A 22,716-nucleotide genomic window follows, 5' to 3' on the forward strand; every position below is an offset into this window, starting at 1 on the left:
GAGATCCTCAGACCCCTTGTAAGACCATATGCTGGTGCGGTTGGCCCTGGGTTCCTCCTAATGCAAGACAATGCTAGACCTCATGTGGCTGGAGTGTGTCAGCAGTTCCTGCAAGATGAAGGCATTGATGCTATGGACTGGCCCATCCCCAGACCTGAATCCAATTGAGCATATCTGGGAGATCATGTCTCGCTCCATCCACCAACGCCATGTTGCTCCACAGACTGTCCAGGAGTTGGCGGATGCTTTAGTCCAGGTCTGGGAAGAGATCCCTCAGGAGACCATCCGCCACCTCATCAGGAGCATGCCCAGGCGTTGTAGGGAGGTCATACAGGCACGTGGAGGCCACACACACTACTGAGCCTCATTTTGACTTGTTTTAAGGACATTACAAAAGTTGGATCAGCCTGTAGTGTGTTTTTCCACTTTAATTTTGAGTGTGACTCCAAATCCAGACCTCCATGGGTTAATAAATTTGATTTCCATTGATAATGTTTGTGTGATTTTGTTGTCCGCACATTCAGCTATGTAAAGAACAAAGTATTTAATAAGAATACTTCATTCATTCAGATCTAGGATGTGTTATTTTAGTGTTCCCTTTATATTTTTGAGTAGTGTATATATATACTTAAAAGAATCATATAATATACTGGATGATGAAACAACTTATGCTAAACTTGAAAAAGATCCGACCGTAGAATTTCAGAATTCACTGTATGAACTTCTGAATAGTGCCAAAAGGAACAGCTTAATCTGCAAAGAGAAGTTCGACTACCTCTTTAAGAAATCCCCTACAATGCCTTTATTCTACCAATTGCCGAAAGTACACAAAAATAGAGAGCTTCCACCGGGACGTCCCATTATTGCAGGAGTAAACTCCTTAACATCCAACCTCTCGCATTATATAGACTTAAAGCTACAACCTTACGTCTTGTTGAACAAATCCCACCTTAAAGATTCTACAAGCCTTTTGAGACTCGTCGAGAACTATGATTGGTCCATTGATAACAGATGGCTAACGGTGGACGTACAAGCTCTCTATTCCTCCATCCCACATGATAGAGGAATAGAAGCAGTTAGGCATGTTCTTGAACGTGACCCTAAGAATACACATCTAGAGGTCACATTCATTATAGGCTGCATTAGGTTTATTTTAGAACATTTTTTTTTTTAAATTTAATGGTACCTACCTCCTACAGAAACAGGGTACCGCGATGGGGACCAAATTTGCCCCATCGTATCCTAACCTGTTAATGGGAGAGTGGGAAAGCGAATACCTATATGATACAGAATTTGAAATGGCGAATATAAGGCTATATAGAAGGTATATTGATGATCTGATATTTATATGGCAGGGAGATCTGAAAAGTATTGAGAACTTTATGGATTATCTAAATAAGAATGAGAATAACCTAAAGTTCACCTATAAGACAGACCCTATGACTATAGATTATCTGGACTTGGAACTGAAAGGATGCAGTATAGGAGGGGTGACCACTAAGACCTTTTTCAAATCTGTAGATGCAAACAATTATATACCTCAAGACAGCTGCCATAATCCAGCTTGGAAGAATGGAGTACCTTACTCCCAATTTGTTAGGGTTAGAAAGAATTGTAGTAACATTTCTGGATACTGGGAACAGTCTGCCACCCTATACAATAGATTTATAGAAAGAGGTTATGATGCCAGCTTCCTGAATGAAGCAAGACTTAAGGCCTCAAAAAGATCAAGGATAGAACTTATAAGAGAAAAATCGTCCACTATCCCTTCCAGTATGAGTCAATCAAGATCCTTTGTTACTCAATTCAGTAAAAACGCCAACAAAATAAGGAAAATAATGACAAAACATTGGAGCATACTACAGAAAGACCCCATTTTAGGACCCACATTGCCGGATAAACCTCAGTTAGTCTATAAAAAAAGCTTGGAATCTTAAAAGTTTAATAGCACCGAGCAGTTTAAAAATAGAGAAGTCCCTGAATCCATCGAATGACCGGTTTCTGGGTAATAAAGGGGGTTGTTTCCCATGCAATCAGTGTATTTGTTGCAAGTACATGCAAAAGGCCTCCGTTAAATTGAAAATGGATAATTGCAGATACCATACATTGAAAGATCGGGTCACCTGCACTACAGAATATGTAATTTATAAAATAAACTGTCCGTGCCGTCTCTCATATGTAGGGAAGACAAAACGCAAGTTGAAAATTAGAATCCAGGAACATCTAAGAAATGTTAAAAATAAAATGATGTCGCACAGTCTACCCCGGCATTTTGCTGAAGTGCACAAATCAGAAGTGACTGGTTTGACCTGTACAGTATTAGAACATATCAAAATTGATAAACGAGGAGGGGACAGAGACCTATTATTAGCGAAACAAGAATCATATTGGATCTATACATTGAATACCCTATATCCGATAGGTCTCAATGAAAGTATTGACATTGTCTCCTTCTTAGGCCGCTAGAAGATTAATACACCATCATCCGCATTTCTCAATATAGTATAGGAGGTCCTGTTTTCATACTAATTTAGAACATATATTTAAAATTATCCTAATAAGTGATTCCTTTTGCTGTACAATATATCATTATATTGTAAGGTCTACGTAATATTCTTAACTCCATGTCTGTATAGAATATATGCCATCTTATCACTGTTTAAAACTCTGCCATCTTATTACAGGTTGAGTATCCCATATCCAAATATTCCGAAATACAGACTTTTTTGAGTGAGAGTGAAATAATGAAACCTTTGTTTTTTGATAGCTCAATGTACACAAACTTTGTTTATTACACAAAGTTATTAAAAATATTGTATTAAATGACCTTCAGGCTGTGTGTATAAGGTGTATAGGAAACATAAATGAGTTGTGTGAATGTACACACACTTTGTTTAATGCACAAAGTTATAAAAAATATTGGCTAAAATTAGGCTCTGTGTATAAGATGTACATAAAACATAAATGTATTCTGTGCTTAGATTTAGGTACCATCACCATGATATCTCATTATGGTTTGCAATTATTCCAAAATATGGAAAAATCCGATATCCAAAATACTGCTGGTCCCAAGCATTTTGGATAAGGGATACTCAACCTGTATTGCTATAAGGATATATGTGTTATTATATTGTTATATACTGTTTAAAACTCTGCCATCTTATTATTGCTATAAGGATATATGTGTTATATTGTTATATTGTTGCCAAAAGTGATTAAAAATTCTACAGAGAGGTGATTTCCTATTACCAAATATATGTTATCTCATCATTATACTGCTGTGTCTATGTAATATCTTATAATTGTGAACTACTATGTAAAGGTATTGAGTAAATAAGGTTTTATTCTCGGTAATTGGAGGGATTTTATTCTATTCCTAGTGATTTGAGGGATCAGGAGTAGGTCAACCTATATTGAGATGCTAATTATGCCCTATGTATAATAATCCCGTATACATCAACTATGCAGGCTTCTCATTTAATTGACATCCGCCCACAGTGCGCTCCACTCGACTGGTATTGGAGCGCACCGCTGGGTTCAGCGGTACTACGCTGATCCGGAAATGACGAGGTGCGTTCCACCATAGGTACCGGTGGAACGCACAGCGGAATCCGGAAGTGACGCTGTACGTTCCACCCTCGATATGGTTGGAACGCACAGCGAGAGGAGACGCATTATCTTCGAACGGGATACACAAGAATCCCGGGTTCCAAGTGCACCTCTCTGGGCTTAATAAGTTTTTGTTAAATTAATTCAGTGCCCGGAATAGCCCACCAACTGTCTTATTAGGAAGTGGACAACAGGGCGGAAGTCCGTGCGTTACACCACGTTACAGGTGGAACACAGGGCGGAAGTCAGATATTTAGGTCATTAAATTAATACTTTAGAGGTTTTTCTTTAAGTATAAGTTTATTTCAACCATCATTCACATTTATTTAATGATAAAATCTCAATACCATTAGCTTAGTATACATTTATTTAACCTTTTTAGATCTACCTATCAATATGATACAGGAAGAGAGGTAACACCCATATGGGTATAAATAGGCCAGACCCACACTCTCCAGTTCACTTGACATTCAGTAGAGGAGGCAGACACAGATCAAGAATTCTTCATTGTGAGTAGATACTTATGACCTTTAATTTAACTTAATAGGATTTTTCCCTTTACTGAGAGTGATATGAATTTCTATACCAATTTCAGTTGGGGATTATCTTTCCCTCTGGATAATCTGTTTGGTGTCACCGATCTGGTTTTGTTTTTTAAAGTAAGTAGATATATTTATCAGCTGATATAACTTAGATTATAGTAATTTTGAACATTATTAAGTGCCATTTAATTTATCTAGATACCTTGTGGTACTCTACTAACCCTGGAGGATACCGTATAACCGGTTATTTTTAGAATTAAATGTGAGTATGATGATACACCACAATAGAGGCAAAATTAGGAACCGAACCAATCTTTGTATATAGCTGTATTATACATATTTTATAGAAACATCTACTATGAGTCACGAATAAGGAATATCTGATAAGAAGATTCCCTAATATTGCAAGTGACGAATCAATTATATAGTTGTTTAAGATTTAAATTAGTCCATCTAACCTAATAAGTGTAATCTTTCCAACAGAAACGTTTACTACACAATACCCCTATCTACAGTGAGAGTATCTTGTGGGGGATTTCTTTAAAGTATCCTCACAGTAAGTATTTTTATTAATTACACCAATAGAATCGGGAAGCACCTAGTTAATAATTAGACAGTAGAGAATATCCTTCTTTCCTCAATATCTCTTTCCCTAAATGTTATGTGAAATGTAAGAGAATATATTTCCTCCATTTATCACCTAAGATTATGCAAGGAGGAGTTTTCTTCTTCTTTTCCGGATTCTAATTGTCCTTAATATTTATTCAATCTGTTTAAAAGAATTGTCAAAAGGAAATGTGATACCAACTGATGTACCCCTTTTTGCTCTTTTTGTTCTTTCTCCTTTTCCTCCATTTACATCACCATCAACGACCTGTACCCCTGATGAAGTCCATAGCGGATGAAACGCGTTGGGTTCTATGAAAAAATAATTTAGAAAGTACCATGTTTCTGTATAAATGTATATTGTACTTATGAAACATTATATTACTGTACCATAATTTTAATTTTGGTTTTATTAACATTTTTGTCCTTCGGGTCACGCTGGTTTGATTTTCATTTTAAATTACAGTATAATTGTGCGCCCTCTGAATATTGTACCTTCAACCTATGTTCATCTCGCACTAGCAGGGAGATTTTTCACGAGGTGCTGCCTTAATTTTAATACAGCGCGATTAAAGGGTATTGTTGTTTTATATATATATATATATATATATATATATATATATATATATATAAGATATTTATCCAGATCCTAACAGAAATCCAGAAGAGGGCACTCACCAGTCCAACTTCATTAAAGAGTTTATTTAGTACATCAGAGTCAGCACAAGATGTCGACGTTTCGGCTTTGGTAAGCCTTTTTCAAGACAGCCCAAGAGACATCTGCTCAGCATGCCAGGAATAAGCATACTGACACCCTCTCACAGGCTCCCTTATATAGTGCACATACTTAATTAATTACCTTAATTACCGGAAATGTGTAACCTATCATTATATTAACACAACAATACATTTTTCACTTTCAGTGGCAGCTTTGTCGGAAGCGCGTCATATCACGCCCATCCGGTAACCACACGTCACAGGACGTGTGTCATTTGCGTCTCATAGCGGGATTATTTGCGTTCCACCTATACTATAACCCGGAAAAATACATATTTTAAAATTCCTCTAAACAGAGTGCCCATTATAAATAACATACGGACCAATAACCCCGCTATGAGACGCAAATGACACACGTCCTGTGACGTGTGGTTACTGGATGGGCGTGATATGACGCGCTTCCGGCAAAGCTGCCACTGAGAGTGGTGAGACGCATACTGATGCCGGTGGAGCGCAAGTAAGACGCTTCCGGTAACGCCGCCAGTATGATACTCCGGTAATTATCTAAATAGCTAATATGTATGGATGATTGCATGAAGTATATATATAAAGGGCCAATATACCGTGTAGTTGTGTCACACGGTGTATATTCTAAGCGTATATTTTAAGTGAAAAATGTATTGTTGTGTTAATATAATGATAGGTTACACATTTCCGGTAATTAAGGTAATTAATTAAGTATGTGCACTATATAAGGGACCCTGTGAGAGGGTGTCAGTATGCTTATTCCTGGCATGCTGAGCAGATGTCTCTTGGGCTGTCTTGAAAAAGGCTTACCAAAACCGAAACGTCGACATCATGTGCTGACTCTGATGTACTAAATAAACTCTTTAATGAAGTTGGACTGGTGAGTGCCCTCTATTCTGGATTTCTGTTTGGATCTGGATAAATATCTGGTATATGTGGATGTCCGAATTTGGACCTTCTTGAGGAGCACCCCGATGGTGACTGTTTATTGCTGTGAGTGCGGACATTACGAATCGAATATATATATATAGATATATATATAGGTATATATATATAGATATAGATAGATAGATAGATATATGCAAAAGTCGGTGACTGGCACTCCAAACTCACTCCCAATCCTCAATGAACGGGCGCCTGCAGGGATTTCAGATAGAACAGCAGGTGGGTATGCGGCACTCACAGGTCTTATATATTACAGCAAAGCCGTTGAAAAGATCGGCCGAATGCTGTTTGAGCTGGTCAACATTTCATTTTAATTTCTTAAAATTTTGTCTGTTTGCACCACACTCACCATTGAATGATTTGTCTACTGTGTGCAGTGTGCGCAGCCCAGGACTTACTCCTCTAGGGCGACGAGAACAGGCTGATGGGGCCAGAGCTGACGTCACACACCCTCCCTGAAAATGCTTGGGAATGCCTGCATTTTCCCCGACACACCCAGAAAATGGCCAGTTACCACCCACAAATGGCCTCTTCCTGTCAATCAGCACGCAAATGGCTGTCGCTGACTGGCGATGCCGGTTGTTGTTTGCCGACGCACGTGCGCATTGCGGTGCATATACATGCGCAGTCTGTTGCTGATCACCCGCTGTACGAAAACGCACAGCAGCGATCAGTTCTGAATCACCCCCATAGTGCAGTATCTTTTAAAACACATATAGCTGGGCTCCCATGTGATCGGGTGCCTGGTGTGAGAGCTCCGCTGCTACCCCAGCCAGCACAGCACGCAGCGCTGCGTTAGCGGCTTTAATCCCGGCAATTCCCGCAGCCTCGTGAAGGTAAAGTCTCCTCCATCTTATGGAGAAGTTTCTCACGTCTCCCATGCCGGCAAAGCAGTAGAGATCCCGTTCTGAGCGGCGCCGGGCAGAATCCAATATGGCCGCTGCACCGGACACACTGGAGGGCACACAGCCGCTGGATGACAGATCTCAGCCTGCCTCTCCTGACCCTGCAGCTCCAGTTTTGTATGATGATGTAGTGAAAGCAATCCAGGTAACGATGGGGCCCCTCATAGACGCGCACGCTGCTAAGCTGACGCAGGTGGCACATGACATTAAGTCTCAGATGAAACAGCTGTCCCAGAGAGTATTATCCACTGAGCAAAGATTGGGGGAAGTATTCCAAGATGTGGCAGAATTAAAAACGAATGCTGACACTATGCAGAAATCTTATTACCAAGTTATGAATAAATTAGACGACCTGGAAAACAGGTCGCGGAGGAATAACCTCAGGATCATGGGCCTAGCAGAATCTCTTAAAGGGCTAGACCTGTATCGTTTTTTACAAGTGTCCCTCCCGGAGTTGTTGGAAATACAAGACACATGTGCAGACATGGTAGTGGAGAGGGCTTAGGACCGCCCTGGACGGGTCAGAATGCGAGGCCGCGTGTGGTGATTTTTCGCTGTTTAAACTTTCTTCACAAAGATGCTATTTGGTCTGCATCCAGGAGACACAGGGTTCTTTCATGGGATGGTAGTGACATTCACCTTTTTCAGGATTACTCTGCAGAAGTATCCCGAGCTCGCAGGGACTTCTCCCAGATTTGCTCTCGCCTGGTCCAGGAGGGCAGGAAGTATGCACTGCTGTACCCTGCACGTTTACGGCTCTTTAAGGGGGACTCCTTTTGGGACTTTTCTAATGTAGCTGACGCAGCTGGATATCTGTCTGAAGGACGGAAATCGGGACATTTGTCTTCTTCTACTTCTCCACGTTCCACATCATAGACCCTGAGCCGGGGGTTGCATGTGATACTTGATGGATGGCCTGAGGGTTCCGGCCGGGACTGCTCATATGCTTGCTATATGTATGGCACCCATTAGGGAGGCCAATCCCGGGCCATTTTTTCAATCCCGGGATTCGGGATTGAAAAACGGTCAATCCCGGGATTCCCGGGATTGCAGTAGGGACCAGTGAAGGTTGTAGGAAGCAGCGCTGGAGGGAGGGTGTAGGTAGTGGTGTGGGAGGTAGGGAGGGTGTAGGTAGCGGTGCGGGAGGTAGGGAGGGAGGGGGTAGGTAGCAGTGCGGGAGGGTGGGTGTAGGTAGTGGTGCGGAAGGGAGGATGTAGGTAGCGGTGCGGGAGGGTTGGTAGCGGCGCGGGAGGGAGGGAGGGAGGGTGGGTGTAAGTAATAACACTTACTATTAGGCAGGCGGCCGCGGCAGCCATGGACTCACTGAACGCGGCAGTATTTCAAATGAAGCGCCGGCCGCCAGCCAACCAGTGCTGGCGGACCGGCAGCCAATCAGGGAAGCGGTAGCAGCAGTGGCTCCTGATTGGCTGCCGCTGCTGTGGCAGCTTCCCTGATTGGCTGCCGAGCCGCCAGCTCTGATTGGCTGGCGGCCAGCGCTACTTTTGAAGTGCTGCTGCGTTCAGCTTGTCCATGGCTGCCGCGGCCACCCGCCTAATAGTAAGTGTTATTACTTACACCCACCCTCCCGCACATGCGCACTGTAATCCCTTGAATCCTGGGATTTGAAGCTCCAATCCCGGGATTCAAATCCCGGCATTTGTGGGCCCAAATCCCGGCATTTGCGGGCCCAAATCCCGGGATCCCGCCGATCCCGATCCCGGGATTGGCCTCCCTAGTACCCATGAACGGGGAATAACTGCCTAAATGATTCCCATCTAGTTTATACGTATCAGACACCCTCTTTTTCTTAGCCTCAGTTTATTCTGTTCAGTTGGGCTGGGTGGAAGCTGGGATTCTCATTTATCTCTTTGAATGTCGCTACTGGCTGGGGTGTGCTAGGGGTAAGCATGCCATGTTTGAAGTTAGCCTTACGGGTTTATATATGGCTGGGAGTTCTTGGACGGTGGAGGCGAGTTGCTGCCTCTTGTCCTGTTAAGTCTTTTTTTTCTATGTTTTGTTACCCTATCTGTGTCTTGTCTTGTCCCCCCTGTATGTTTGCTCAAGTGTCGCGATGGAATGAGCAGCGGTGGCTGGACCACTACTTCCTTCATGTACTTGTCATTACTTCAATGGGTTTGTTTAGATTAGCTGCATGTCTTCTCTAACAATTAGCACATGGAATGTGGGGGGTATTAACTCCCCGGATAAGAGGAAAAAAATCCTTATGTATCTGAACAAGCTCCGCATGGATATAGCGTTCTTGCAGGAAACGCACCTCCTCCCTCTAGAGATAGCCAAACTTAACACACTTCGGTGGTCAGTGTTGGCCTCGGCCTCATACTCCTCTAAGGCACGGGGGGTGGCCATACTAATTAGACAATCATTATCTCATACTGTTCATTCTGTACAGGTTGACCCCCAGGGTCGGTATGTTATTGTAGACGTTACAGTAGATTGCACACGCTTATTGCTATGTAACATATATGCTCCGAATAACTGTCCCAAAGCATTTTCCCTAGATATGCTGAACAAATTGTATGGTTATACAGATTCTAACATTGTGTTAGGGGGGATTTCAATGTGGTTTCGTCTCATATTTTGGATAGGAATGTGGCTTCGGGGTGGGGGAATAGCACCCCGAAAGTGGGTATCCAGTATTTAACACGCCGACTGCGGGTGGTTGATGTGTGGAGGGCGTGCTATCCGCTAAAACGGGATTATACTTGCTTATCAGCTGCATATGGGGGGTAATTCCAAGTTGATCGCAGCAGGAATTCTTTTTAGCAGTTGGGCAAAACCATGTGCACTGCAGGGGAGGCAGATATAACATGTGCAGAGAGAGTTAGATTTGGGTGTGGTGTGTTCAATCTGCAATCTAATTTGCAGTGTAAAAATAAAGCAGCCAGTATTTACCCTGCACAGAAATAAAATAACCCACCCAAATCTAACTCTTTCTGCACATGTTATATCTGCCCCTCCTGCCGTGCACATGGTTTTGCCCAACTGCTAAAAAAATTCCTGCTGCGATCAACTTGGAATTACCCCCCTGGTACACTCTCCCGCATTGACTACCTGCTGTTGTCAGAACATATGTTCCCTAAAGTCATGGATGCTAGGATAGAAGCTATTAGTATTTCGGATCACGGCCTGTGCTGGATTAAACTGTCGGTGCACGTGGATAAGGGCCTGGTGAGGCAGTGGCAGTTCCTGGCACATCTGGCTAATTCACTGAAATTTCGTAACATGTTGGAAGCAGCATGGCTAGATTACAAGAGTAATAATGCTAGTTGTGAGTTTGAGAAGCCTTTGACGTTCTGGCAGGCATCTAAGCCCGTCATGAAAGGGGTTTATTATGTCTTATTGTGCACACAGGGATAGGCAATTAGATGGCTCATACTTGGAAGCCCAGGCTAACTTGACGACTTACTTTCAAAGGTTTAAGCAATCCTCAACCCCAACTAATAGGGCTGATTATAATAATAAAAAGGCCATTTTTGATAATATTCTGAACCACTTGGAAGCCAAACACACCTTTTATAGGAATGCCTCCTTTTATAGATATGGTAATAAACCAGGTAAATTAATGTCCTCCTTATTGAAAGGGCGTCACTCTTCTTCGGTAATTAAATCCCTCCGCACTAGTGACGGTACTAGAGTCCGGACTAATGCCAAGATTACTGAGGTGCTGAGCTCTTTTTATTCCCAATTGTATTCTCAGCCTCCTAGTAATCTGCCCAATAAAGAGGCCTTTTAGGCTAATATGAGTTTACCTCAGATGTCTGACAGCCAGGCCTCATCCCTTATGGCACCCATCTTGGGGGAGGAGGTGGAGAGGGTGATTAAGGCACTGAAAACTGGAAAGGCACCGGGACCGGACGGCCTCTCCAATGATTATTACAAAATCCTCTTACCCCATATCCGGGACACATTGCAGGTATTTTTAATGAATTGCTCTCAGGTCAGGCCCTGCCTAGTTTCTTTAACTCCGCATTCCTTAGGGTGTTGCCAAAGCCTGGTAGGGATCCGGAACTCCCGGAATCTTATAGGCCCATTTCCCTGCTTAATACGGACTATAACTTATTTACAAAGATATTAGCTGACAGGATGAAACTTATATTGTCCTCTATTGTTCACCCAGATCAATCAGGATTCATTTGGGGCCGTCAGGCAATTGTCAATATCAGAAAAGTTTTAACAGTAATGCAAGGGTTACAGTCTTCCTCAGTTACGGACACCAATGTTATCCTATCACTTGATGCCGAAAAGGAATTCGATATGGTGACTTGGGACCATTTATTCGATACCCTACATAGGTTTGGGTCCCCGTCTGCCTTTGTAGATGTGTTGGCCCGCTTATACAAGGACCCTGCCACACAGGTATTAGGAAATGGCTATATTTCTTCCCCCTTTTACATTCAGAGAGGCACCCGCCAGGGGTGTCCCCTATCTCCACTACTTTTCGCTCTGGCCCTGGAGCCACTGGCGATAGCCCTCCGTGACGCGTCTTCCTTTAGAGGCATTTTTGTCGGAGGTTAAGATAACACTGTTTGCTGATGATATGTTGCTATTTATCACTGACCCCAGTAGATCAATAGGACCTATAGTTTCCATCATTGACAGCTTTGGATCTTTTGCGGGTTACAAAGTCAATCTTTCCAAATCGGAACTAATGCCTCTATCGGGAGATGCGTCTTCTTTTAATAAGCATCCGGTTTTATCCCAGTTTCCTAGGGCCCAGAGGGCTCTTAAGTATTAGGGGATAATGATTCCCACGTCACTGGAACTGTTATATGCAGTTAATGTTGTGCCGGTCCTGACGGCTGTCCGTGTCCTCCTAAACGGGTGGGTAAATTTGCCTTTGTCTTTGCTGGGTAGGGCCACGGTCCTTAAAAGCGTGGTGTTCCCGAAGCTCTCATTTATTTTGCAGATGCTGCCATTACGCCTTACAAAAAAGGACTGTAAGTCGGTAAATTCCATGTTCTCTAAATTTCTATGGGGAGGGAGGAAACCTAGGATTTCTTATGCTAAACTTCAGTTGCCACGGGCGGAGGGGGGGCTGGGGATTCCAGACTTGGAAGTGTTCAGTAGAGCAGTGATGTTCCGTTAAGTTACAGAATGGTTATGGCAGCGTTCCTGTTTTACCAATTACATGTTGGAGGAGGAACTGTTTGCCCCCTTTTCCACCAGCACTCTCCTTCACACCCCAAAAAACAAACAGCCGGCCTCACTTAGGACGAATATTATTCTTTCTGATACTCATGGAGCCTGGCACTATTCCAATTCTAAATTACATAGACACCCGACCTCCTCCCGTTACACAACTTTCTGGGGGAACCCATGCTCCAGTCCTGGGCTGGAAAATGCTATTTTTAAGCAGTGGCGGGAGCGGGGAATTTCGTCTATCAGAGACGTATTTGACCCTGGTGGACGGCATATGCTGCCCTTTGAGGAATTGAAGTCCAGATATGGTATATCGAATTCCAATTTTTATATGTACCTGCAAACCAGACATTTTGTCACTACTATGGCCGTCCCTATGTCCTCACCAGACATACCGGATCTGATAGCCACCCTCCTCACTCTTACGAATGCCTCTACCTATCGATTATCATACTATTATGATCATATACGGGTGGTGCAGACGGAAAAGTTGTGGAACTGTACGGTTTCTAATTGGGAGGGGGATATACCGGACTTCCCGGCGCAGTCAATCCTACTGAAATCCTGTCAGTTTACATTTAAATATTTACACTCGGCTCAGCTTCAGGAAGTGTATTTTAAGTTACTACATAGGGCTTATGTAGCTCCAGCCCAAAGAGCACATATGATTCCGGACGGGACTAGTGAATGCTTAAAATGCCGTGTGACAAGGGCCTCCTTCTTTCATTGCTTTTGGACATGTAGGAAAATTGCTACGTTTTGGAACAAAGTTATTGTGTTCATTAATCAAACTCTCTCATTGGGGGTTACCAGAGACCCTATAGCCTGTTTATGTAATTGTTTTGAGGGTTGGCCTCTTGGCCCAGATAGGAGGCGAGTCACGCCCATTCTCACGGTCATTCTCACGGTGGCTAATAAAGTCATTTTGAATCATTGGACGAAAAAGTCGTCTCCCTCTTTAGGGGAATTAAAAAATATGCTTTTACGGATTCTCTATTTTGAACGCCAGGCCACCTTGCCAGACATTGAGAGGGGTGTTGCTTGCTTTTATTCGAAATGGGAGCTTTACATTGACAGTCTAGACATTGCTACGCAGGACCATATTGAAAGGCTCTTTGAAAATACCTCTTGGATTCTCTATAAACGTGTGGATGCTAATTGATATACGTATGCACCTTGATGTTTTGAGGTTGATGAGTTCATAGATTGTATGTACTGTATGTACTCCACGCGACTACGGAGTGAATTGTCTTGTCTTGTCTCCCCCTTCCCCTCTCCCTTCTTGTATTTCCCTTTATCATTTTTTGTTGCTTATTAGTGGTTGATACTAGCTTAAAGTGTATGAGTACAGGATATGCGGAATTATGTGGCACGAGCTGCAGGGCACTGTGATACCCGCAATTCTTGGATTGTGGGGATGTATGTATGTATTTCTGCCCTTCCTGTAATTTTTTCTTTCTTTTGGCTCTCCACTGTATGTAAATCTTTACTTTCTGAAAATAAGAAAATAAAAATAGTTTTACAAAAAAACCAACAACACATATAGCTTTACTTCAATTTTGCACGTACACATAAAGAGTTAAAATGGGCTTCTCACAATGGAGGTTATTCATCCAGGGCACAATGGGTTAGCCTCAGTCATTAGTGGCAGCGGGCTTCTCCCGACACACGTCCGGCTCTTTGCACAGCCTGCGTATCTTGCGCTCGACTCCCGGCTTCCAACTTCCAATTCTCCACTGCTAATCGCTGTAACATAGAGGTCACTTTGCCTGTGTCTCTCCCCAAATGTGTTTCAGCCTTAGCCTTCATCAGTGGGAAGCCTGAAGAAGGCTAAATGTGAAATGCGTTGACGTCGGCAGCAGAAGGTGGTCATAATTATGTGACTCGACTATATATATATATATATAATTCATGTTAGACCTTGGGGCCCCCCTGTCTTAAATACCCCGGGCCCCCCGAAGCATTAATCCAGCTCTGACTTAGGCTCTGTTTCTGGACACTAAGAAATATTTTTATGAATTTCTACACATTGTATATTTGTCTGTTTTTCCTCTTCATGACTCTTTTCGATTTCTGCATTTTGGCATAAAACTGAATGAACTTGGAAGAGATCCCCGTGAAAGGAACAAAGTGACGTATATATATCCTTATTATCCTGTGATTATAGTTGCTTTTGTCGCCTTTGATCTGCCCCTTATCTATATTTTTTTGCTTCTACTAAATCATCTTCTACTCTATACTCCGTTCGATGGCACCAGATTGGCACCAGTTTTCTGCCACCCTAATACTTATTTCAGTATCGTCTTCTGATGCAGCTATGTTTATATAAGCTATGTTTATATACCCTGTACTTGTCCTGTTTTGTCTTGAACTGTAAATTACTCTTTTTCTTGTTTTGCTTATTTGTTTACATACTCTGCATCTGGGCACTGCGGATCCCTTGTGGCACCACATAAATAAAGTATAATAATACGATTTTTCCAACTGCAATGGCTCTTAATATAAATGATTGATCAACCTCTTGTGTTTCTTTGCATGTGTCCATTGCTTGGTAACCATTACATACAAAGGTTACATTAAGTACTATTATATTCATAGAGCAAGGATTGCGTGGTGAGACATAAATATGAGGTGGACAGTTTGCTGATAGACCGAAGAGGGGTGAGGTAGGTTGGAAAGGAGTAGGTTACTGTAATCAAGGTGAGATATTATAAGGGCATAAATTCTAGTATTAATGGCTTCCAGGGGGTGTGTGTTAACGTGATCCTGGATAAGTTACAGAGGTGGAAGTAGAAAGATTCACAGAAGGAATAAATATCGGACAGAAAGAGACGGCCGGAATCAAGAATAACACTCAGGCAATGTAAGATGATAGAGATGTAGCCATTCTTATCGCTGTTGTGTCTAATCTGATAATGCCGTTTTATATGCAGGAATGAAAAGCTATACCTTATACACACTTTAAATACACTTTACCATGGAGCCGCTGCGGCCGCTATACTTAATACACACTCTACGTACTTTGTACGCTATTAGCGTACAAAGTCCCGTACTGTGTACGGACTTTGCGTACAAACGCCGTGCTGACAGTACAAAGTACTCACAGCGCGTACACACCCAGAGATACACTGGAAACCCTTAACAGCTATGCAATGCAATGATAATACACTTTAAACCTTAGCAGGGCAATGAAGACACGACACCAGATTGTAATTAAACCGCTGGGTTCCGACACCACAGCGTATAATTGCTGAAAGGGGGTTACAATATAAACAATATAATACAACAGAATAATGGCTACAATCAATGTTACATACGTGAGTGGATTCGCCGCGCTACCCAGTCTGGTCCTCCGTCATCTGATAGATAACGTTGTGAGTCTTGTGTCTGACCAGGCCTGCTGCAGGCTCTCTTTATACAATTCATCCAAAACATAACACAATGGATACTGTAATCTCTTTGTCCATTGGACACAGGGATGGTCATTTACAGTACAGGAGAGGTCATAGGTCGGTTTGAATAGGTAGGCGATGTCTGTTCCAACTGCTCTTGTGGGTGGTCTCCTCTGGATTCCCGCCGCATACATAATGTACAGTAAATACAGTTTATATCTATATTCTGCTCCTGCACATAACTATCCGCAGGAACATGCGATCTTCCTCAAACCAACACCAGAAAATGTTACCCTTAAAATACCCTACAGCTGGATACCAAACACCACCTTGTAACCTTGTTCTGTTCCCTCCTATCATGTAAAGGTGAATCCCTTTGTTCTGATACCATTTAAACTGCTGTTACTTTCTGATGTGGTGCAGGGAGACTATGTGTACATTGTGCACTATTTTGATTAAATATGTAATGTGTTTTGATAGCCTTTCATGCATTCACAAACTCTACCGTAAATACTCATACCACGCGCTAATACGCAGGACCGTGGGAGCGACCATACACAAATTGCGAATATGCGCACGCACAGAGCAAGTACATGCACGGAGGCCATCTGTGCGTAGTTTGTACGTTATGTGTGTACTGCAATATTTTTCGAATTTGACAAATCGCACCTGTGATTAGATTACTGCTGCAAGTGTGCATGTGCAAAAAGTCGCACCCGCGATCCATAGACATTGCATTGTGTGATTGCTGGTGCGTTCAGTCACTGACTGTGACTACATCTGTACGTACATGTGTGTATCTATTTACATTAGATATATTCCCTTAAATTTTGCCCGGGGAAGGGTGGCGGCCATTGTGGTCAGAGGATACGGACATGCTGCTGCTGTGCTCTGTAGCTTCTCTCCTACAAACACCTGGGATGAGAGAGCTACGAATACCCACGGCACACTACACACACTTCTAACTCGCCAGCAGCACCAGGGACCAGGAGGTAGGCACGCGGAGCCGGGGAATCGGTTATTGCAGGTTGTGGCCTTCCGTCCCGTGTGAAGCTGTGGCCTCGCATACGGAGCTCTGCTCTGAGATTTCTGCTACACACGCCGGCAGGCGTGCGACCTACCGCGGCGGCCTCGCAGGGACTCGTGGGGGCTCAGCTAGATGGCGGTGACTGAGGGCTCTCAGCTGAGGATCTGGATGGCGCTGCTGCGCAACTCCCGGAGGTACAGCTCACATCTTATTTGGGGGTAAGATCACCTTTGCCCTTGTTCCTGTTCATGGCTGCACTTCAACTCACTGGTATCTACGCTGCACCAGGTTGCCAGGAGGCCCCTTAACCTTTTCCTTTCCACAAATCATGAAGGTGTAGTGAGGAGAAGCATTTGTCAGGGGGATACTTGGGTGCCTTACACAAGTCAGATAGCTGCTGGCTGGCCAAGCTGTCTGACTACTACTGCTACTCTGGAATACAATATCTGTGTTTGACTTCATACACTTTGATTATTTCCACGTGTTTTGTGTATACTGCCGCAGTGGATATGGATAAATATGTGGTGAGGCCTTAAGGCTGGCCAGGCGGGCAAGGGCCGTGGCAAAGACACTCGTCTGTAGTTTCCCCTTCTTCTCCTGGTGTGAGACTGAGAAACAATGGGGTAAATTTACTAAGATGGGAGTTCTATTTAAGATGGGATGTTGCCCATAGCAACCAATCAGATTTCAGGTATTATCTTCTAGAAGGTGCTAGATAAATGAGAAGCAAAATCTGATTGGTTGCTGTGGGCAACATCCCATCTTAAATAGAACTCCCATCTTAGTAAATTTACCCTATTGATGGGGACCAAACGCCCGATGCTGCTTCTCCGGCCATCACTGGCTCCTTAACTTCACAAGAGCTTACCACTCTCCTGGCCTCGCTTCTGGACCCAAAGTTAGCACCCCTGAAGGATTCCATAGATTCTGCTCTTACCCAGCTCACAAAATACGATCAGCATCTCTCTGTAGCGGAACAACGCATTTCGGGTTTAGAAGATGAACTTTCAACAGCCAAGGCCACCTTGACTGACCAGGAGAAGATGGTGGCATCCATGGTGGACAAATTGGAAGATTTAGAAAATATAAATCGTTGAAATAATATACACGTTATCGGCCTACACGGAATCTGTCAAACATGTTGACCTGATGCCACTGGTCTCTGAATGGTTGCCGCAAGAATTAGGATGTGTCCCCGCTGGTTCCTCATTGCTGGTGGAAAGAGTACACCGTGTGGGCCCTGACAGGTAGGTGTCCCAGGATCGCCCTCACCCGGTGATCTTGAGGATTCTGAATTATGCTGACAAAGTTCGTCTGTTGGAAGCTTATCGTAAATGTAAGAATCTTCGCCATCAGGGTGCAAAGCTATTGCTATTTCAGGATTTCTCTTGTATGGTGGCAATGAAACAGAGGGAATTTGCCCCTGCTTGTAAGAAATTATTCGAAATGGGATGTCGCTGCTCACTCATGTATCCTGCAAAGCTTTGTGTAGTTCACAATGGCAAACCCCACTTTCTCGATTCTCCACAGGTGACTAAAAACATTGTGGACTCTCTCTCATCGCGACCATCGCCACACAGATCGGATGAGGACTGAAGTTAAGTGGTATCAGGTGCATTATTATTTCTGAGACTTTTTCCATTCAAGTCTTCTACGTTACTATTAGTTCTTTTGGATATAAATATATGTTTCTTATTATGTGTCGGAGAATGGCTGATGGAGAGATATGATCAAAGTTTCACTGGGCTGTATCCTTTCTTCAACAATACTCTTCAGACATTTCTACTTAAGAGGTTGAAGTATTTTTCCTTACATAATTACTGCTAGTGTGATACTGAATGTCTGTTCCTATTCTATGTTTTTTGTGTGTTCCCGTTGACCCTCCTCCTCTGGCCCTTCTGTATGTTTTCCTGAATAAGGCATTCCGCTGGATTGCCCTTTTGGGTTCTGAAAATGTTTATAATGTTTCGTTATTTGATTATTTGGTTTCTTGTTTTAATTTTTGGTGTACATATACAGGTTTAACCTAGGTATATATTTTAACCTAGGTACATATACAGGTTTAACTTAGGTATATTTTTTTTTGTCGGGTATAGTATGGTATGTCGGCGGCCAGCATACTGGCGCTGGGATCCCGACTGCCGGCATACCGACAGCTGGGTGAGCGCAAATGAGTCCCACTTGTGGGTTCGCCATGCTGCGGGCACGGTGGCGCGATATGAATACCGCGCTATTTATTCTCCCTCCAGGGGGGTCGTGGACCACCAAGAGGGAGAAAAGTGGTCGGTTTGCCGGGTGTCGGGATTCCGGCACCGGTGTACTGTGCGCAGGCATCCCAACAGCCGGCAAACTGAATACCACCTGTTTTTTGTCCATGCCCGCTCGATGGGGCGGGACGGGCACTGTTACGTACAAATATATTGACTATTTTATGGCCTAGGGTGGGTATATGATAATATGGTCACTTTGGTTGATAGCTCCATGAGGATTCAATCCTCAATTAAGTTTGTCTCATGGAATGTAGAGGGGCTTAACTCCCCTATCAAGAGGCGCAAAGTGCTAACAAATGTAAAACGTCTCAAGCCAGACATTGCGTTCTTACAGGAGATCCACTGGGATGTGAAAGACCCTAATGTACTTAGGGGACCCTGGATTGGTGAATTTAAAATGGCTTAATTCACAGCCAAGCGAAGGGTTTTTTTTATTTTGTTTAGGAAACACTTGCCATATATCATCAGAGATACCTGGTCTGAACCAGACGGACATTTTTTTTATTAAAATTACTCTTCTAGGTTCCCTGTACACATTGGGGGCGATATATGCCCCGACTGGCTCCACTAAGCCATTTCTCACCAATTTATATTCAAAATTACAATCTTGGGCAGAAGGGGAAATATTGCTCGGTGGTGATTTTAATTGTGTTATATCTAGTGGCTTGGATAGATCCTCTGGTCAGGGTGTGGGCGGGGATGACTCCTCTTTGATCTTGTTGATGGACTCATTATGGCTGTGTGATCTGTGGAGATGCCAACACCCAATTTCACGCGAGTATACATTCTATTCCCACCCACACCATCCGTCTTCACGGATAGATTTTTGGTTACTCTCGGATACATTATATAATAGAGTGGTTACTAGGGGAATAGATCTTATTGCACTTTCTTACCATGCCCCGGTTTGGGTTACCCTTTCTATTAAAGATCCCCTGTCCACCTCTTACAATTGGAGGTTTCCTGCCTATCTCGCTCAGTCTACTGATTTTCGTAATCACTTGATAATGTAATTATGTAATTATGAGAAGGATAATGAAGGTCATCTTGGTGACATTCATTTGTTTTGGGCTGCAGCGAAACCGGGGATTCGAGGCCAGATCAGGAAATGTAAACGGCTTTCGAAGGTGATAGAGGAACATCGTAAATCATTAACAGTCGCATATGATGCTATGCTATTGTCTAATTTCGCTGAATCTCGACGACAGTATTTAGATGCTAAGCACTCGTATGATGCCTTATGTTCCGAATAGGCCCAATTCACACATGATATTCAACGTAGTAAATATTATCGTGGCTGCAATAAATCAGGGAAATTGCTTGCTAATTTAGTTTGTTCCCACACCACTCCCTCACGTATTCTTCAAATCAACCCTCTGGCTGGTCCTCCAGTCATGGATTCGTTAGGTATTTCAAATCAATTTTGGACTTAGGGGGTCATTCCGAGTTGATCGCTAGCTGTCGTTGTTTGCAGCGCAGTGATCAGGCTAAAAAATCAGCATTTCTGCGCATGCGTATGCACTGCAATGCGTTCGCACAGTGTATGGGTACAAAGACCTTTGTGGTTTTGCACAGGTCCTAGCGAAGCTTTAAGTCACACGGCACAACGCAAGAAGATTGACAGGCAGGGGGCATTTCTGGGTGTCAACTGACCATTTTCAGGGAGTGTTTGGAAATATGCAGGCGTGCCAGGGAAAACGCAGGCGTGGCTGGGCGGATGCTGGGCAGGTGTGTGACGTCAAAAGCCAAGCCTCCAACGTTAGAATCAATGCACACGAAGAGTAAGTCCAGGGCTGGTCTTGTTTTGCACAAAATGTTTTTGCAGGCGCTCTCCTGCACAGGCGTTCGCACTTCTGCAAAGAGAAAATACACTCCCCAGTGGGCGGCGACAATACGTCATCTACAGCCACACCACACTGGATGCGCCCAATCTCATCTGACCTTGGAAGCTAAGCAGTGTTGGGCCTGGTTAGTACTTGGATGGGAGACCACCTGGGAATACAAGGTGCTGTAGATAGCTAAATCCCATGGTATTCCTATGGACCCTGAAGAATACATTTTTTTTCTTTTTTTTTCGTGAGTGAGTGAGAAGCCTAACAAATAGGCCCCATAAGGATAGAGCAGAAACCCTGATATAAAATCGGACAGTAGCAAAATTTCTGGGAAAACATTACTATCAGGGGCTGGCTGTTCCCTATCCGTGTGCAGAACCTCCTCAGGGGCGTTGGATAGAGAGATTGCTCCAGAACCCCGCTAGGTGGGATACCCGGCTGAATCACCACCAGGGACCTGGTAATTATTCTCCTTCACCTGGATACCTGTTTTTTCACGTCAACGCATGCGTTGCAGGACTTGTTATCATCCTCCAACAATTAGTTGTTATACTGGCCATTTTTGCACAAAGACTGCCCCAAGTGAATAATCACTGTCAGAGAGTGGCTTACTAAGGCTCAGTTTTAATATTGTGTTTTTTGGCACTATCAGTGCCGGTTTATATTATTCAGTTTGTTTATGTACATGTGTATTTGTGATATTGATTTTAATTAATATAAAAATACTATTCATATGTTAGCGCAGTTGGTATTTCTTGTTTTGTTCATATTGGCGACAATACGTGTGCACGGCTGCTAAAAACTGCTAGTGAGCGATCAACTCTGAATGACCCCCTTAATACCAACAATTGTATGATTCACCATCAATTGTATGATTCACTCTGAATTAGGCCCTATGTTCCTATTTCTTATTATGTGTTGACCTGTATCTATGCTGATATCGCTGATATTGTTATTTGCTTGCCAATAAACATATTTTAAAAAAAAATAAAAAAATGTTGCCATGTGATACATGTGGTATCCTGATAATACAAATCCTGTGTATATATTGGAACCAAAGGTGGGTTAATGCAGATTATTCTTTGTTCATGAGATGTTTCTTCCAGGGTTTATGTCTCTATTCGCAAGGATAAACTGCTATATTTAATGAGCAGTGTTAATAATCTTATGATATCTTGCATTCAAGACTAATGCGTTACCATTCATATGGATTGGTTGGAATTCAGACAGAAAACCTAATCTCTGTTTTTGCTTCCAAATAACACTGAGTTTGATGTATGTGGTTAGGCACACAAGGATAAACCTATATACATTGCCTTTATCCTGGCTTGAAGAGTATTGTTTCCACTTGTTGTTTCTTTGTGAATTATTCTTTGGCAGTTTCCCTAACAGTGTGCCTAACCTTATAAAGGTTTTGGTTCAATGAACTAATTATTGCTATATATATTATTTGATCACTTAATTGGCTAATTTAATTCCCCCAAAAGCTGGAAATTGTCTTTTTTTTTTACATTTTATTAAATGTAGAATTTATTTTTATAAATGTATTTAAAGATTTTATTGAAATAAAATATTATTGGGGATGTCTTGCACAGGCCCTCGTTGTAATTATACCTCCTACCCCCAAGTCTTAAGTTCCTCACTGTCATTTTCGCGGCATCCTAATGGTAATAGATCTCCAGTG

At 42.9% G+C, this 22,716-nt stretch overlaps 1 non-coding gene across 1 annotated transcript; it reads left to right on the forward strand.

The window, feature by feature from the left end:
* The first annotated feature begins 21,098 nt into the window (after positions 1-21,098).
* Positions 21,099-21,217, forward strand: LOC134947078 (5S ribosomal RNA). The gene has a single exon (XR_010182533.1). It is a non-coding gene; the product is annotated as a 5S ribosomal RNA (ribosomal RNA).
* The last annotated feature ends 1,499 nt before the right edge of the window (positions 21,218-22,716 follow it).

This window comes from Pseudophryne corroboree, chromosome 7 (genome assembly GCF_028390025.1).
Source record: "Pseudophryne corroboree isolate aPseCor3 chromosome 7, aPseCor3.hap2, whole genome shotgun sequence".
NCBI lineage: Eukaryota > Metazoa > Chordata > Amphibia > Anura > Myobatrachidae > Pseudophryne > Pseudophryne corroboree.